Source organism: Pseudophryne corroboree, chromosome 9, assembly GCF_028390025.1.
Source record: "Pseudophryne corroboree isolate aPseCor3 chromosome 9, aPseCor3.hap2, whole genome shotgun sequence".
In the NCBI taxonomy this organism is placed as follows: Eukaryota; Metazoa; Chordata; class Amphibia; order Anura; family Myobatrachidae; genus Pseudophryne; species Pseudophryne corroboree.
Window position 1 is genome coordinate 56,921,567 of NC_086452.1, and position 14,617 is coordinate 56,936,183.

Genomic DNA, 14,617 nt, shown 5'->3' on the forward strand with positions numbered 1-14,617 from the left:
CAGGGGACGGTTAGTGTCTTAAATACGGGGTTGTCGGGATTTTGATAGCCGGGATGCCATTGTCAATATTCTGACCATCGGGATTACATAGTGAACCCGTGTGGTCTGTATAGTAACTGCTGCAGAAAACAGTACAATGGGGGTCATTCTGACCCGATCGCACGCTGCAGTTTCTCGCAGCGGTGCGATCGGGTCAGAACTGCGCTGGTTTGCCGCTGATTTACAGGCAGAGGTGGTCGCTGGGTGTGGGGGGGGGGAGGCGGAACGGCGGCGTTTGGATGCCATTTCGTGGGTGCAATAAGGGCCAACGCAGGTGTGGCCGGACCGAGCGGGGGGCAGGCCGCAGCGGCTAAGCCGCTGTGCGATGCCTTTGCACTTCTGCGGGTAGGGGAGGGGGGGCGGCCTGACATGCGGGGCGGTCTAGCCCTGTGCTGGGCGTCCCCCTGCAGGTCAGTGTGAATGATCGTAGCTGTGCTAAATTTAGCACAGCTACGATCATCTCTGAATGACCCCCATTATGTACATTATCTACAAAAGTATCTTTAACAAAACAAAACAAAACAAAAAGGAACTGTATACACACACACACACACACACACACACACACACACACACGTGGGCAGCTGATGTATACACACACACACACACACACACACACACACACACACACACACACACACACACACACACACACACACACACACACACACACCCTATGGGCAACTGCTGTATACAGAGCCATAACTAGACCTTTTGGTGCCCTGTGCCAGAATGAGAATTTGTGCCCCCCATTTTTCCAATAGGGACATAAAGAGCATGCACTCGTGGGGAAGGGGCATGACAAAATTGATCTCAGAGAAAGCCCATTCTATGATGCCTCTTCCCACATGTTATATGTTATACACACACACACACACACACACACACACACACACACACACACACACACACACTTATAGAACACTGCAAGACAATGGAATTGGGCACAAATCCTCTTTATACCACATTCATGCACTCAAGCCGAGAGCTTGTTGTTATTCAGTTGCAAATACCCTTTATTAAATAACACATTTCAATATACTGCCATACCCAGGATTCAAACCTATGTTGCATTCCAGTCAAACACCCTACTCATTGAGCTTTTTGACCCTGCATAAAACTATGGTGGTCATTCAGAGTTGTTCACTCGCTGCTGATTTTCACAGTGCAGCGATTAAGTAAAAAAACGGCAAGCATGCGCATGGTACGCAGCGCGCATGCGCTAAGTACTTTCACACAAAACTTTGTAGATTTACACAAGGCCGAGCAACGTTTTTTCATCGCTCGAGTGATCGTAGTGTGATTGACAGGAAGTGGGTGTTTCTGGGCGGAAACTGCCCGTTTTCAGGGAGTGTGCTAAAAAACGCAGGCGTGCCAGGTAAAAACGCAGGAGTGGCTGGAGAAACGGGGGAGTGGCTGGCCGAACGTAGGGCGTGTTTGTGATGTCAAACCAGGAACTAAACGGACTGAGGTGATCGCAATCTAGGAGTAGGTCTGGAGCTACTCAGAAACTGCGGCAAATTATTTAGTAGCAGTTCTGCTAATCTTTCGTTCGCTATTTTGCTAAGCTAAGATACACTCCCAGAGGGCGGCGGCCTAGCGTTTGCAATGCTGCTAAAAGCAGCTAGCGAGCGAACAACTCGGAATGAGGGCCTATGAGATTTCTAACTATATGAAGCTACTTGCAAAATAATCAGCATTGCACTTGAGCAGATCTATGTAGGGTGCAGCCACACATATAGGGGGTGATTCTGAGTTGTTCGCTCGCTAGCTGCTTTTAGCAGCATTGCACACGCTAAGCCGCCGCCCTCTGGGAGTGTATCTTAGCATAGCAGAATAGCGAACGAAAGATTCGCAGAATAGCGAAAAGAAATTTATTAGCAGTTTCTGAGTAGCTCCAGACCTACTCACAAATAGCGATCAGTTCAGTCAGTTTCGTTCCTGGTTTGACGTCACACACACGCCCAGTGTTCGTCCAGCCACTCCCCCGTTTCTCCAGACACTCCCGCGTTTTTCCCCGACATGCCTGCGTTTTTCCGCACACTCCCATAAAACGGCCAGTTTCCGCCCAGAAACACCCACTTCCTGTCAATCACACTACGATCAGCAGAGCGATGAAAAAAACATTGTTACGCCGTGAGTAAAATACCAAACTTTTGCGCTAATTTACTTGGCGCAGGCGCACTGCGTACATTGCGCATGCGCAGTTTGCGACTAATCGCTCCGTAGTGAAAAAAAATAACGGGCGAACAACTCAAAATGACCCCCATAGTCTGTTGCAGCTACACACTACTTAGATCTGCTCAACTGCAATTGTTTTCACAAAGTACAAGGTAAGCTATGTGTGGTGCTCCCTCCGCACACACCTAGTTACGGACCTGGTTGCATATACACACCTGTGGGCAGTTAATGGAAAGCCAGTTGATGGAAAGCCAGTTCCTGAGCATGCTAACAGAATTTTATTTCACACCTGGATGTGGTTTGTATAATGCAGTCTAGGCCAGATTGCAATATGTAGTACAATATATAGCAGCACACATACCTTGGCTTGAGGAATAAGGGTATCACCATTTAGATATTCACAAAGAAACATTCAGTAATAGCTGGAAGAAGGACAGTACCCAAACTGCAGTAATCAATCTTAATATCAGTCTGACTGACTGTTCTGCTGAGAACTACATGGATGGTCCCTCACACACCTAGCCTAAATACGCCACACAGCGAGAAAAAGCCGGCATGGCTGAGGTACTCCGAGAGCTGTAGCATAACATGTTTCCCTTTACATTTTTCGAACTATTAGTATTGCAGATGCAGCAAAACACCACTTACAGTGTATAAGGGGGCTGGACTGCACATGCTAATTCTAAACATAGTAAGAGTTGCCACCATGCGGAGACTTGTAGTGCCACATACGGGGGGAAAAAAGAGAAAATGCAGGTGCACATTAGGAACACTGGCAATCAGAACAATTATAATAAACTCTGCAATTTAACATGGAGTAAAATTAATGTTCTTAGCATGATTTTTGGTCAAAAAATATGGGCATATCTACCACAGCCAGGGGACCTCATCAGGTGGGTCCCTAAAATTCCTAAGGTTTAAGTCCAGAGCATGAGGCCCCCGTGGGCCAGCACAACCCAACCACCCCAAGGCATTTCTCTTAGGGGTATATATATTCACTAAAGTGCGGGTCTATAGAAGCGAAGATGTTGCCCATAGCAACCAATCAACATCTCCACTTCTAAATCCTGCACTAGTAAATATGCCGCTTAGTGTTTAGAGAGCGTGAACCTGCATTTTCTCTTTCTTTCTGTGTGGCACCACTCACAGTGTACCAGAGGTGCTGGGCTTTGACAGTAACATCACAAAAATGACTTTTAAATATGTACAAAGTCACAGATAATAAAGTACAATGGAACTTGACGTCAGGAAAAGTTGCCGGCGCTGTGTCGTAGCACTTCATATACAGATTCAGACTCAGTCGCACACCAAATTGATCAGTGTACGCCAGCAATGTAGCTTTGTTGCTCACAGTTGTTTTAATTTTACATGTGAAAAAGACACTCTGTGCTGCCGGGTCACCTGCAACCTACACGCCGCGAGGAGATATTTGCCGCAACTAGAGTCTCAGTGCATAAAGATGCAGGAAACCCTTCACTAATATAAATAAGAATGTCACTAGCTCAGAGATTGGGCATTTAAGCCCAGTACCCACGGGCCGATGCATGAGAGATGTGTGCTGAGCGAACCGCTCAGCACACATCTCTCCCGCTGCTCAGCACAGTGCAATCTGTGCTGAGCGTGCGGGGGGAGACGGGGGGCCGCTCACTTCACCCAGCGGGTGAAGTGAGCGACCCGCTAAATTGGCCCGCATGCAGGCCAATCTAGCAGCAGCGATAGCGGGGCTGCGCATCGCTATAAGGGGTACTCACGGAGCGATCAGGCTGATATTCTAAGCAATCTAGTCAGATTGCTTAGAATATCGCTCCGTGAGTACCCCCCTTTACACTAGATGGTCTATTCATGAAGCAGTGAAAACAGCGAAGAAGTTAACCAGTGGAGTGGATGCCCATGGCAACCAAGCAATGCTGAGCTAACATTTATAAAGTGCATTCTATAAAATGATACGTAACAGCTGATTGGTTGCCATGGGCAATGTGGTGTATATAGTTCCCATTGCTGTATATGTGTTCTGGTGGAAGGTTACAACGGATCTTATTTTGTATTTGTATTAGTTGGTGTATGAATCTATTTCTGTGTTCTTTAGTTTCCTGTTCTTCTCCAGTAAAGAAGCATGCAACACTCCCTGTGTCCTGGTTACATTAAATACTCTTATTGAAATATAAGTAACAGATTTAACACTGGCGACGAGGATTAAACTGTTCTTCAGCATGGCTCCAGGTCAGACTTGCCTACTCTCCCGGAATGGCCGGGAGGCTCCCGAAAATCGGGTGATCCTCCCGGCCCCCCGGAAGAACAGGCAAGTCTCCCGATTCCAGGGGTTCCCCACTGCCCGGCCACCCACAGCGAGTAAAGTGGGCGGTCCGGGCAGGCGATGACGCGATTCTTGTTGAATCACGTCATCATAGCCACGCCCCCTGCTGTATAATGCCGGTAATAGCGGCATTACACAGCGGGTGGCTTGGCTTACGTGACGCGTTCCCGCAACCACACCCCGCCTCCGCCACATCATGCCTCTGGCCCGCCCCCCTCTGCACGCCCCATCACTGCCCGCCCCCCTCTTGAGCCGACCTGGCTGCTCTCTCCCGGAGAGAGCAGCCAGAAAGTCGGCAAGTATGCTCCAGGTATCAGTGGAGCACCAGTGAGCTGACACAGCACAATTGTGGGGTGCAAACAGGAACAACTCATTCAGACTGCCAGCAGCACCTAACTTGAATAAAAGGAGCACGTGAGTTATATCTTCATTTTCTAAGGAAGGGAGGACTAAGTATAAAGAAAAGAGGTCAGGATATATTGGCACAATAGGTGCATTTGATGGTACTATAGAGGACTGGGCTACATATATTGAGAGAGTGGAGTTGTATTGTGTTGTAAACGCAGTGCAAGGAGACAGGAAGGTTCCAGTATTACTCAGTGTAATGGGTGCCCAAACATACAGTCTGCTGAGGAGTTTAATAGCACCTGAGAAGCCAGCCAACAAGTCCTTTACTGACATTGTGGACATTTTACAAAAGCACTTAAACCTCAAACCAAACCATTAGTGATTGCTGAAAGATTCAGGTTTCACAGAAGGAATCAATGTGAAAGTGAAAGACTGCGTAGGTCACGAATGTGGCCGAGACAGCATAAACTCGCCGGCCGGGCATGCGGCACGCCTCTTAATGCATCACTCTGGCACGGAAGGGGTTACATTTTTTATGGGAGGAACTGAAGAAAAGCTGCCTGGATTGTGATTGGTTGGATTGTGTATAGGGGCTGGTCTGACATACATATAGTCTTCAGACCTAGGACACCCTGTCTCTTCCTGGTTGCTCTTTGGGGGTACGAGGTTTGCCTCTTCATGACTGCCTTTCCGGTAACCTTTCACGGTGCGTTCAGGGTGGGTGAGCTGGTGTCCGTTTCTCGGACTTCTGCCTCGCCCATACTGGCGGCCCGCGTCGTCATGCGCCCCGACGGTTTGTGGTGTAGGATTCAGCGCTCCAAGACTGACGTAGTCGGCGGGGGGCTGTGAGTTTGAATGGGTCGGGCTCGTGTGCGGGCATTTGTCCAGTTATCGCGGCCCTGTCTTATTCGCCCGTACGGCCTCCGACGCCTTCCGGGTGGCTCGTCCATTTTGACGGTTCCCCGTTGACCGCATTTCAATTTCTGTCGGTTTTGGGACGTTGTATTTTATACCTGGGTCTACCTCCGGACGACTATGGGACTCACTCTTTCCGCATCGGCGCTGCTTCAGCTGCTGCTGCGGCGGGTGGGTCCGAAGTCAACGTCCGGGCACTGGGTAGGTGGAGGTCTGGTGCAGTCAGGCGCTATATCAGGCCTTGTCCTCCCAGTGCGCCCATTTGAGGATTAGCTGCTCGTCGCAGTTGCGCTTTGCGACTGCGGGGGCCTTGAGGAATTTTTGTTTTATCGTTGGTTTTAATTGCGGCTTTTGCCGGCTGACGAAGTTTTGTTTTTGCCTCAAGTCAAATTGGGCGACCCCCCACCCCCCCTCCCTCCCCCTGTTAGGGACGCAGGTTAGGTTACCCATTTTCTCCATACTATGTTTCGTTTAATACCCTCGCTCACACCCTTCTTTTGCAGGCAGGCGGCTAGATCCGCAATTTATATGGCTTGTCGGCCGTGGGTGGCAATGATCTGGTCTTTTTAGCTTCATGTTCTGTTTTTTTTTTTTTTTTTCACGTTTGAGTTTAGTTTAGTTTTCTTGGTTCAGGTGGCGGTGGCAGGTTGGTAACCTGGCAGTTGGCCGGTTTCTGAACGGTTATTTTAGCGTAACTGAAGGAGTTTATTGTTAGTAAGTTCGGGTGAACTTTTAGGTAATTTTACAGTCCTATTATTAATTTATGGGCACCACCGTACCTGGTGGGCCCATATGATAGACCATAAACATGTGTGGATATCGGGGCCGGAGGCCCAATTTTTTACCCCATAGGGGCGGAGCGTACTTCCGTCCCTACAACTGTTGGTGGGCAGGGGTAGTGGCAGAAGGTCGACCCCTGGCCTTGGATTTTGGATTTCCGATGTCTGGGATGGAGGCAGGAGGCCGATCCCGGAACATCTGGGGGCAGAAGGCCCCCTCACACATATGTTTTTATTGCTCGGGATGGAGGCAGGAGGCCGATCCCGAAACATTTGGGGCAGAAGGCCCCCTCACACACATATGTTTATTGCTCTATATTGTCATATAATTTTGGATCACCCTTATTAAGTTGTTTATCATGCTTAACCGTTCTTCTCCCCGCCACCTTAGTTAGAGAGGGAAGTCTGCATTCTTAGTTTTAGTATTAATAGGCCTTCCTCTCAGTCAAAATAAAAAGCTGACCCCTTTCACGCCAATTACGGTTGTTGTGTCTTTATTTACTAAGATAAGTGTGCTTGAGTGGCGTGCGGATGCATCCGACGTGTGAAGTTTAAGACTGCGTAGGTCACGAATGTGGCCGAGACAGCATAAACTCGCCGGCCGGGCATGCGGCACGCCTCTTAATGCATCACTCTGGCACGGAAGGGGTTACATTTTTTATGGGAGGAACTGAAGAAAAGCTGCCTGGATTGTGATTGGCTGGATTGTGTATAGGGGCTGGTCTGACATACATATAGTCTTCAGACCTAGGACACCCTGTCTCTTCCTGGTTTTCCGTGACCCACCCTCCCGCCCTGGGGAGTGGGTTTTTGGTTGCTCCAATGGAGTTACTTGTGTCGGCTTTTGGTGGCCGGTTTCTGAACGGTTATTTTAGCGTAACTGAAGGAGTTTATTGTTAGTAAGTTCGGGTGAACTTTTAGGTAATTTTACAGTCCTATTATTAATTTATGGGCACCACCGTACCTGGTGGGCCCATATGATAGACCATAAACATGTGTGGATATCGGGGCCGGAGGCCCAATTTTTTACCCCATAGGGGCGGAGCGTACTTCCGTCCCTACAATTGTTGGTGGGCAGGGGTAGTGGCAGAAGGTCGACCCCTGGCCTTGGATTTTGGATTTCCGATGTCTGGGATGGAGGCAGGAGGCCGATCCCGGAACATCTGGGGGCAGAAGGCCCCCTCACACATATGTTTTTATTGCTCGGGATGGAGACAGGAGGCCGATCCCGAAACATTTGGGGCAGAAGGCCCCCTCACACACATATGTTTATTGCTCTATATTGTCATATAATTTTGGATCACCCTTATTAAGTTGTTTATCATGCTTAACCGTTCTTCTCCCCGCCACCTTAGTTAGAGAGGGAAGTCTGCATTCTTAGTTTTAGTATTAATAGGCCTTCCTCTCAGTCAAAATAAAAAGCTGACCCCTTTCACGCCAATTACGGTTGTTGTGTCTTTATTTACTAAGATAAGTGTGCTTGAGTGGCGTGCGGATGCATCCGACGTGTGAAGTTTAAGCATTTCTAAATACATGGCAGAGCTGAGGAAGTTATCTGAACACTGTGCATTTGGAGCAGGGTTATCAGATGCTCAAAGAGACCGTTTAGTTTGTGGGATGAAAAGTGCAAGTACACAAAAGAAATTGCTGGCTGAGCCTGACCTGACCTTAGAGCAGGGGTGGGCAATTATTTCAGGTGAGGGGCCACTTGACATTTCCTGTCAGTATCCGAGGGCCACATACAAAATAGCAGCTCCCCCCACTTGCCAAAAATATAGGGACGTGCTTCATGTGGAAGGGGTGTGGGCAAAAAATAATACAGATTCATATTAGGCTGCACAATAGTCTCCATTATTCAAATTGCGCCACACAGCGCCACTTACACACATTACACCAGATAGAGCCCCTTTTACACAGTATGGAAGGTAGAGCCCCTTTTACACATTACAGCAGGTAGAGCCCCCTTTTACACATTAACATTTTATTTAGGATAATTATTGTGCAGCAAGCAAATAATCCAGTGTCTTATGGCCCCTGGGGAAAGGTGTGACACAGTGACAGAACACGGGGAGAGGGGGTGACAGTGACAGAACACGGGGTGTGTGACACGGTGACAGAACACGGTGGGGGTGACACGGTGACAGAACACGGGGTGTGTGACACGGTGACAGAACACGGTGACAGAACACGGTGGGTGTGACACGGTGACAGAACACGGGGGGTGTGACACGGTGACAGAACAAGGGCAGGGGGGGTGACAGTGACAGAACACGGTGGGGGTGACACGGTGACAGAACACGGGGTGTGTGACACGGTGACAGAACGCGGTGGGGGTGACACGGTGACAGAACATGGGGGGGGGGGTGACACGGTGACAGAACACGGGGGGGTGACACGGTGACAGAAAACGGGGAAGGTGACACGGTAACAGAACACGGGGGGTGTGACACGGTGACAGAACACAGGGGGTGTGACACAGTGACAGAACACGGTGGGTGTGACACGGTGACTGAACATGGGGGGGTGACACGGTGACAGAACACGGGGGGGTGACAGTGACAGAACACGGGGGGGTGACAGTGACAGAACACGGGGGGGTGACAGTGACAGAACACGGGGGGTGTGACACGGTGACAGAACACGGGGGGGTGACACGGTGACAGAACACGGGGGGTGTGACACGGTGACAGAACACGGGGGGGGGGGGTGACAGTGACAGAACACGGGGGGGTTATACGTGACAGAACACGGGGGTGACATGGTGACAGAACACGGGAGAGGTTGGTACAGCGAGAGCTAAAGATCTCTCCCCCAAACCTAAAAACAGACTGACGCCACTGCCCGCACACACAAATATACGCACACTATCACACACACACACACACACACACACACACACACACACACACACACACACACCCACCCCTTTCTTTCTCTCACTCACTTTTCCCATTACCTTTACCATACCTCCCAACTGTCCCGATTTTCGCGGGACAGTCCCGTTTTTTGGGGACTGTCCCGCTGTCCCACCCGCGGGCCACAGTGTCCCGCGGTGGGGGGGTCAGTTGGGAGGCTCTGTCAATCGCTGCTCTGCTTAGCAGAGCAGCGGTGAATAGACGCTGTGCGCATGCGCACAGCGTCTATTCAGTAGAGGGAGAGGGAGCATGCCAGCGGCTCACAGAGCGCTGGGCATGCCCCCTCAGTGACGAAAACGGGGGCATGGCTCGCGATCGCGGGTCCTCCGCGAAGCCATGCCCTTTTTTATAGACCACACCCCCTTTTCGGGAGCGCTCACAAAACAGCAAAGTTGGGAGGTATGCCTTTACTGATCTGGCTGGCTGGCAGTGGCAGGAAGGATGGATCTATTCTGTACAAGTCTGGCTCTTGTCTCGTGTAGCTCCGCCCCCTGAGGTCCCGTGTAGCCCCGCCCCCTCCTCGGCACGTAGCCCCGCCCCTTTTCAGCTGAACCCAGCCGTGGTCACTGGGGACTCTGGAGGAGGGAGGAGGCTGCTACAACGCAGCAGCAGGGGAGAGAGGCGCCGCCGGCAGCTTGGAGGTACTGCAGCTCAGAGCAATGACAAGCAGCTCAGCCGTTCGGGCCACTTGTCAGAGCAGCGGTGAATAGACGCTGTGCGCATGCGCACAGCGTCTATTCAGTAGAGGGAGAGGGAGCATGCCAGCGGCTCACAGAGCGCTGGGCATGCCCCCTCAGTGACGAAAACGGGGGCATGGCTCGCGATCGCGGGTCCTCAGTGAAGCCACGCCCCCTTTTCATAGGCCACACTCCCTTTTCAGGAGCGCTCACAAAACAGCAAAGTTGGGAGGTATGCCTTTACTGATCTGGCTGGCTGGCAGTGGCAGGAAGGATGGATCTATTCTGTACAAGTCTGGCTCTTGTCTCGTGTAGCTCCGCCCCCTGAGGTCCCGTGTAGCCCCGCCCCCTCCTCGGCACGTAGCCCCGCCCCTTTTCAGCTGAACCCAGCCGTGGTCACTGGGGACTCTGGAGGAGGGAGGAGGCTGCTACAACGCAGCAGCAGGGGAGAGAGGCGCCGCCGGCAGCTTGGAGGTACTGCAGCTCAGAGCAATGACAAGCAGCTCAGCCGTTCGGGCCACTTGTCATTGCTCGCTGGTGGGAGGCAGTGGGCCGGACAGGATCGGTTTGCGGGCCGCATCCGGCCCGCGGGCCGTATTTTGCCCACCCCTACCTTAGAGCGAGCACTGGCCATAGCTATTTCACTGGAGACTGCAACCAGGGATGCATCAGAATTGCAGCAAAAGGCACCAGAATGTACTCCCAATCCATAAACATCCTAGTGATATTTGGTGGACCCCCTTTATTAAAGTAAACCTTAGTTACCTTCTAATACCAGTAAATAAAGACACGGAGACATGATTTTGGCAGAAAAATTGCTAGCTATTTATTTGACCCTAACCATAGCAAACCTGTAAATGGAAAAATTTGTTAAGCTGCCGAATCACCCGGCAAAATGGTGGCAGAAAAAAGAACGGCTCTATTAAACTATTGGTAAACTTAAATTGGTAAACTGACCGAAACCGTCCAACACCTTATCAAAACCGGTAATAGGTGTCAACACAACCCCCACAGTGACTTCCCACCGCTCCTGGGTGCCCTGCCGCTGCCTCCCGGATGGGTGGTCAAGCGGCCATTAAGTCGATGGAGGTGAGTGCACCTAAACCAAATAAACTGAAACTTACTACCTATATAAGCGATACAACTACAAACTGCCGTTCTTTTCCGCCTATAAATAGCCAACGAATGAAAACCAGCCAGCAATTAAAAACGCCAATGCACTCCGCATCAAATAAAACAACCTCTATCCCATAGGGCGGGAGGGCGGGAAGGAAATTCAAACAGCAAAGAGGCCCAAAATGGCCACTGCAGCCTATATATACCCTAACCCTCCCCCTTTTCCTAAGGCTGTACTACCTCACAGCTAGTTCCACCCCTCACAGGATGTTTAACCCATTCCTCTCCTATGCAGTCAATTCTTTCTCCTAAACATCCTAGTGATATTTGGTGGACCCCCTTTATTAAAGTAAACCTTAGTTACCTTCTAATACCAGTAAATAAAGACACGGAGACATGATTTTGGCAGAAAAATTGCTAGCTATTTATTTGACCCTAACCATAGCAAACCTGTAAATGGAAAAATTTGTTAAGCTGCCGAATCACCCGGCAAAATGGTGGCAGAAAAAAGAACGGCTCTATTAAACTATTGGTAAACTTAAATTGGTAAACTGACCGAAACCGTCCAACACCTTATCAAAACCGGTAATAGGTGTCAACACAACCCCCACAGTGACTTCCCACCGCTCCTGGGTGCCCTGCCGCTGCCTCCCGGATGGGTGGTCAAGCGGCCATTAAGTCGATGGAGGTGAGTGCACCTAAACCAAATAAACTGAAACTTACTACCTATATAAGCGATACAACTACAAACTGCCGTTCTTTTCCGCCAAAAGCGAAGGACTCCCTCCCAGAGTCCTCGCACCGCCACCATAACCTAACCTAACTCCTGCAACACTAGGAACAGATCCTCCAGGAAAAACATCATCCCCTCATTGGATAGATGTACACCATCAGGCCGAAAAAGGTGTTTGTCTCGGAACCGAATCCTAGGGTGGCGAACCACTTTGCCTCCGTGGGCCAAGACCCACTTCGCCACCGCCCCATTCACCTTTATCCTGGCCTCATCTATTACGCGTCCGTCCTCCACACCGCGCCAACTCAACCTTGGCACCATCAGGGAAAAAACCAATACGCAATTGGTCCATGCTGCGGCCACCTTTGCCAGATCTTGTATCATGGCCCACCTTAGCTCCAAGGAAGTCCTCTTCCCCAGGTCGTTGCCACCTAAGTGGACAACCAACACCTTGGGAACACCATGCTTCCTAGCTTGACTGACTAATCTACTCAATAGATCTGTCCACATCATTCCTCGCCAACCAAGCCATCTGATTCCCTGACCTCCAGGGAACCTCTGAGCCGTATCAGAGGCCAAGAACCTAGCTGCCCAAAAGACATAAGAGTGGCCAACCACCCAAACGGACAAGCCATCAGCGAAACAACCTGAATGGAGGAAAAGGGGTAAAATGTGTTACTAAAATCTATACCAGAAATAGATATTGCGTTAACCTGAAGGATCTGCCAAAAAAGAAAAATTTTGTTGATAGCTTCCTAAGTCGCAGCAGTCACGGCCTAGCCGATCTCCCGATATTCTAATAAATTTGAAGCAAAGCATTAAGACTTTAAGGGAAAGGTAAAAAAAAATCAAAACGAAATCAAACAGGGGGGGGGGTATAAAAAAGAGGGTAAAACATGAAATAACTCAGCTGGAGGTGAAAGCATAAAAACCTGCTGAGGGACTTTGATAGCAAAGATTAGTCTAATTAATGATTAGAATTCAGTCCGTCAAGTCAGGCAAAAATAGCAAAATAACTCCAGACCCCCGCTGCCGGCTCACGCCCGCAGCGGCAAGTGGCTAATCCCTGAGTAGGATCACACACGGGTAAACGAACCAACATATAGTGAACATAACATATGCATAAACCAAGCAAACCTTATCTTACTCTAACTTATTGATGCCAGCTACGCTTACGCAAAGTATCTCAGGCGACGGGGCGAATGTACCGCTTATAACAGGACGACTTCCATCGCCCCACCGCCTGGATCTGGGCTCCCGAAAAACCCGCGGCCGCTGCCGCCGTAGCAGCCCCAATGCGGAAGGAGTGTGTACCGAAGTGAGAGGGGGAAAGGCCCAAGCTCGTCAGACAGCGACCCATCATCCACCGAAATTGGAACTTTGTTACTGGCAGCCCATCATAGTGCAGCAACCACGACCCCCGACAGTCGGGCCTTACTGCCTCATACTGCACTGCCAGCCGTACTGGGCATATGCTCTCCTCAAGTGCCGGAACCAGGGTGACCCATCGGCCCTTCCCCACCTGGTCCGTCTTAGAGCGTCGCAATCTGCACAGCAAGGACCTCCCACTCACCACCACGTCCCCCACCAGCATGCGCGAATCCGTTTGCTTAGAAGGCGCTACCAACTCCGAAATCCTAAAGGCACCGTGGTAGGCCATAGAGAAAGCCAATCTAAAAAGCAGCGATTCAAACATAGACGATGCGATGGCTCCCACCGACCCAATGATGTCAGGCAGCAAAGCTGCATCAATGGGCCGCCTCCTGTCAGGCGGCGTAGGTGCAACGCGCGCCCATCCTTTCATAGCCTTCAGCAGAATCCCGCTTTTCGTCAGATCGGGAACACCCTTAATTCTGCAGAAGAACGCAATGCCAGCCAAGTACCGGGACACCACCGCTCTCGACCTACCCGAAACATAAAGCTGCCAAATAAAAGAAAGCATCATCCGATGCCCACTCTTACCTCGTTGCTTCCGTCCTCTAGCAAATTCTTCCCATTCGCTCCAGGCCTGTTCGTAAGCCTTAAGCGTGGATGGCGCGACCGAGCGCAGTGCTAAACCTTCCAGTCCGGCTCGATGACCTGCCAGACATAACCGGGACAATGAAAACCCCGTTGGTCGGCCTCGGGAGCCAACAAGTAAAACCTATCCCAATGCCCTCGCGATAGCGCATCAGCGACCCCGTTCTCCAGACCCGGCACATGCTGCGCGCGGAACCACACTTTCCTGCGCAGACAAGTAAGCAGCAACTGCCCTAGGACCCGCAGCACCACCAGCGATTTAGCCCTCTGGTTGTTAATCGCGTGCACCACGCCCAGATTGTCGCATCTGAACAGGATGCTGCGATGCGCTAGCCGCTCGCCCCAAATCTCCAGCGCAACCATGATGGGAAAAAGCTCCAGGAGCAGAAGGTCCCTAGTGAGACCCGCCTGATGCCACTCCGCTGGCCACGATGCCGCGCACCAAGATCCCTCAAGATAGCACCCAAAACCGGATGCCCCTGCCGCGTCGGTGAAAAGCTGCAATCTGGCGCTATCTACCGTCGGTGCCTGCCATATTCGAACCCCGTTAAAATCTTCCAGGAACGAGGCCCACACTGCCA